The sequence below is a fragment of the Anser brachyrhynchus genome, assembly GCF_964034855.1.
Source record: "Anser brachyrhynchus genome assembly, chromosome: 15".
Classification (NCBI taxonomy): domain Eukaryota; kingdom Metazoa; phylum Chordata; class Aves; order Anseriformes; family Anatidae; genus Anser; species Anser brachyrhynchus.
In genome coordinates this window covers 11388777-11393669 of record NC_137733.1, presented here as the reverse complement: position 1 = coordinate 11393669, position 4893 = coordinate 11388777, and positions in this window count along the sequence as shown.

Sequence of the window (4893 nt, the reverse complement as noted above, 5' to 3'; positions counted from 1 at the left end):
TATTATGATTTATTTAATTTTTCTCACCCATCTTTCCTAGTTGCTGGAGTAAAATCATAGTGTGCTGGAACGTGAGCTTTTCCTCTAATTCTAAATAGCCAATTTTCCCTGCCTTTTTGTGACCTCTCTTCAAAACTGTTTCCTAACAGTATCCACCCATGATTTCTTTTACTGAAGTGAAAAAATGATGAGGACTGTATATGTATTTCCTTCCAAAAATAAAAATCTTTTCTTGAATGCTGACCCTTACCTTACTTCTCCACAGAAATACGGTTTTCTACAATTGTTTGATTTTGGAGAAGAGCTTTAATTGGAGGCACAGATATAGCAACAATGTCCTTTTGCTCTAATAGCTTGTTGGCTCAGAGAACCAACTGGAGCTATCCTAACAAATGAATTTTTATGGGTGTGAGCTCTATTTCCCTTAGGGGTGTGTGTGGTCAAACTGCACCAGCAAATCCTTCCTAATGTGAGCCAGTCCTGGGCTTGGAGGAATAAAATGCACTGGGAGAGGCGTTCTTCTGCTGGTGAGAGGACAGCCACACCAGGTAGTGGGTGCTGGGAGCAGTGTCGAGCTGTGGTGTTAACGTGGGCTCGGAGGATGCTTCGTATTGAGCAGCTCCATGCTCTCTCTAAGGCCCCATTTCCCCATCCTTCTGGCCATATCAAATGAGAGGAGTTTGGCTTGCAGAGAAAAAGGGTTTCAAATTACTCTGGGCTTTTAGACCTGGACTCCATCCTGTTCCAGGGGTGCTGAATTGAGAGCAAATCTAAAGCTGGACAAAACGCAGCCAAAAAAGCATAGGTGACCTCTCAGCTGGAGAAGAGCTTTTGGCCCATGCATGAACTAAATGTCTCATGCAGACCTCTTTCTCTTGCTAGCTCCTAGAAGCAAATATTTCTGGTCCTGAGCGTAGTTTGACAACTCCAGGGCTAGGAACAGACAGCTGTTTTTTCCTGCATGTGTCTTTGTTGAAACTGACTTCTTCCACAAAGTAGAACACTCTCAGACAAATGGCAAACCATTACAGTGAGATTTTGAGAACAGCTACTTTCCACTTTCCTGCCAAAAATATAAAGTCATAAAACCAAATCCCACCCCCCAAACAAAAAACAACAACAACAAAAAAAACCCATAAAATCTTATAAATAAAATACAGGGCAGAGGAGCTTTCTGTGGTTTGGGGGAAAGGAAAAGACAATAGAAAAATATGTGGCATCCTACAGCAAAACCCCACATGGACAGCAGTGCATACTTGATGCAGTTAAAAACACAAAAACACAAGAAAACAAAAACAAACCAAAAAAAAACCACCCCAAAATAAGGTAGATCACAAGTAGTGTGAAGCCCCATCGCAGAACTTGTATAACAGTTTTGATGGCTCTTTCTTCCAAATGAATGAGAGATCAGCGTGCTCTGTGGTGGGAGCTGATCTGCAGAGTGCCTGAAATCCAGCTTGGACCTTGTTTAGAGAAACTGTTCATGAGGGCTGTGTTTTGTAAATGCAATACTAAGAAAATCTGCAGCAAATTTAGGAAGAGCAGGGAGATGTTTGGTTGTATTTGTGAAATGTCACAGAGCATTTCGGGAGCGCTTTTGAGTCTGTTTGGTATTGCTTTTGTTGTGTCTTACAGTAAAAGCATGATTGCAGTGTCACCTTATAAATTAAGGAGATGCCTCAGTAGACATTAACCAACAAAGGACTTCTTTTACTGGTGCAGATAAACCTCAAATAAGAAAAAACATTTATTCTTGGAGCGATAACCAAACAAGTAATAACATGGGTGCAAAGCTTTACCTGGTTTTATCTAGCACCTGCCTGTTCTTTTAAAGGAAGCCCCACGAAAACACTGCTACTTGTAAATTCCCATGTGCCTAAATTAAGAGGGAATGGTGCTGAGTGTGGTAAAGATGTGGGAAACACCCTAAGGCCCAATTGAAAAGAAGAAACCACACACAACACGGTTATCATCTATCCTGGGATGTTCTCCTCTTTACTACAACGTCTGAATGAAAACATTTGCTTATATCCTGCAGCACTGTGCATCTGATTCCGCTTTTGCTGACGTCTGTGGCAAGCTGCATTAATAAAATTGGGCTCCTGCCCATTGATAGGATCTTCCAAGTGCTCACTTCCCTGTGAAAGGCAGCGAAAAGCAGCGTAGCCTCTCAGACTCCAATGACCCTTGTCCAGCAGAAAGCTGAATGCTTCGTGCTGATGCAATTAGTCTCCACTGGTGTCTGTAATAGAGCAGGTTTCCTGCCAATATACTGCTGCAAATGTACTGTGGCCAGTGAGGATGCTGGGCTTGCCCTGATGTCTTGGAGAGGAGAAATGGTGTTTAGGATACGTCTATACTGCTAGATATGGCTTCCAATGTAGCTGGAGCAAATATTTGTGGCTTTAAGTTGATGAATTGGGCTACCACGATCACTGGGATGGATCCAGTAATTTTCAGGGTCTTTGCCAAGCAGAATGTCCAGCATGGACTTGTCTTTTGTTTGGTTAGATAGCCCTGTCTTGCACAACGGCGAGGTGGGATCCAGCCCAGGCACTGTGTGATGCTGAGCGCCCTCCTCTGCTGTCGCTTGGGTCCCTGGCAGGAGGTTGGAGGGGATGCGGCTGCGTGCCAGCTGGGCACGCATTTCCCCACAGCTCCCGGACGTTTCTCTGCTCCTCCCCAGATCTGTGGCTATAGCCCGGAGTCATATTGGAAACAGACAAATCTCCAGGAAAGGCCTCCAGCAGTGGCACAAATTAGGCAAGGATTCAGGCAAGTCTTAACCTGACGTTTTTCAACGTGAAACGCAAGACCCGCTGCTTGCAATTGCTTTTGCCCAGTAACAGGCAGTGAAGTGTGAACAACATCATTGAACATGGGCAACAACAAGGAGAGAATAGTTGAATCAAATCTGGGAGGAAAATAGTTAGATGGGGGTTTCTCCCAGAGATGTCACACCTCCAAGCATTATTCAAACCTTGCAAAATTAACTTCTGCAGAAAAGCTGTAAAAGCAGGGAAAGGGGAAAAAAAGATTACATTCCAATGGAGCCAAAGACCATGGCCTCTTTAAATGTTATTAAGTCAATAATTAAGTGAATTTGAAGTGTGAACTGTGTATCCACTCTAAATGGATTAATGATATGAGAATTCATACGAAAATTGCTGTGTTGATTTTATGTTAATGGCTGTTTGAATATAAGCTGAACTATTAACCAAGGATAAGTGGAACTAATGTGCCAGCATTACTATAGAAATATAATTGAAAGGATGGCCTGCAATTTGCAGAGGGCCTTGTTTCTATAGAGTAGGTTGGGGGAACAAAAGCTCCCTTGGACAGATTGGAGGGATGTCAGTTTGGGCAGGAGGGCTGTAAAGGGAGGGATGCCTAAAGAAGCATGCATGGCTTAAATAAAAGCTCCGGGGAGGTGAGTAATTCAGCTGTCAGTAGCAACGTAGGAGACATCCCCAGGGCAGGGGATCTGTTTCAAGATCACCAGTTTGTGCTGAGATTGCAACCAAGGAGCAAATATTCCCCGGACCTTGGAGGTAAATCTGGGCTTAAAGCTACATTTTATGTGAGCCAGCCTTTCCCCTTGCTCCATCCCGTGCAGAAAGCAGGGCGGTGGGAATGGGGAAGCTGCTTGAAACACACGGGAAAAGTTGTGTCAGGTGGTGGAAAGGAGGCACTGTGGGTAGGGACAGCATGAAAATGTGCAGAAGAAAATGTAAGCTGTCTGTTGGAGTGCTTTTCCAAACAGCAAAGTCTGCTTGATAGTGGAACCCCCATTTCTCGAATCATTTCAATGTAAGCTGGACAAAAGCCCTCAAGAAAACACCCCAGACTGTATTTGTGCTTTGACAAGCTAGGATGAACTATTCAGTCATTCTGACTCTTACTTCCTGGGGGAGATGACTTAAAATAAGGACAGGATTGAGGGTGCTGAATGCCCATCCCGGTTCCTTGCAGCTCTCCCTCCCCTCTATGAGGCAGGAGTTGAGGTGCTGGGCGGGCAGCCTCTGGGCACAAAGGCAGGAGAAATCAGGGGTACCAGGGCTCTTGAAGCCTTGGTACCCCCTCATTTATGGCTGTTTTATGTGTTAGTGTGGTTCCTCGTGGTCTGTGGGAGCTGGGGTCTGCTGTTTGTAAAAGCATTCTCACCTCTGCCTCTCCTAGGGCTGGCTAGAAAGCTGTAAATTTAACGCAACTTCTGGTTTTGAGATGAAGCAGCAAGTTCTCAGATGCTATCGTGTGACTGCTAGGGACTGGAAAAATACCAGGTGGACCTGGTTGAATGCCCAGAGGTCCGTGACAGCCGTTGATTCTTGACTTAAATGAGAGTTAGATCAAGCTCCATAGGTTCGCACATAAAACCAGCAATGATTTGTCAGAAAATAAATCAGGGCTCAGAATTTATGAGCAAGTAGTGCTTTACAAACACAAAACTGGCTAGGTGATTAAAAGTGTTGTCTGTAATATAATGCTGCTGATACTTAAAGAAAATGTAAATAAAACCTTAATCATGTTTTTCATCCTTTTGAGGCTTGTCTGCCAGAACTACAAACAAACAGTAGCAGCATATAGATGTTTGGAAATTAAGCTGCACGATTAGCTAATCTCATTTTACCGGGTCATAATGATAAACTGGATCGTACCTATTTTGTAGTTTATTAATGTTAGTATGGCTGTGCTTCAAGGTCAGAATTTTTATTCCTCTAACTTAATAAAAATGCATGTTTGGAAGAAACTAAAGTTCTTTTGTATTATACATTGCAGAAAACACCAATATTCATTGCTTAGAGGCATGAAAAATAAAACACATCTTACAGCTCTGGGTGAAATTCTTCCATTATTGATTTGGTTCTGACTATTAATACACCAAACGTTATA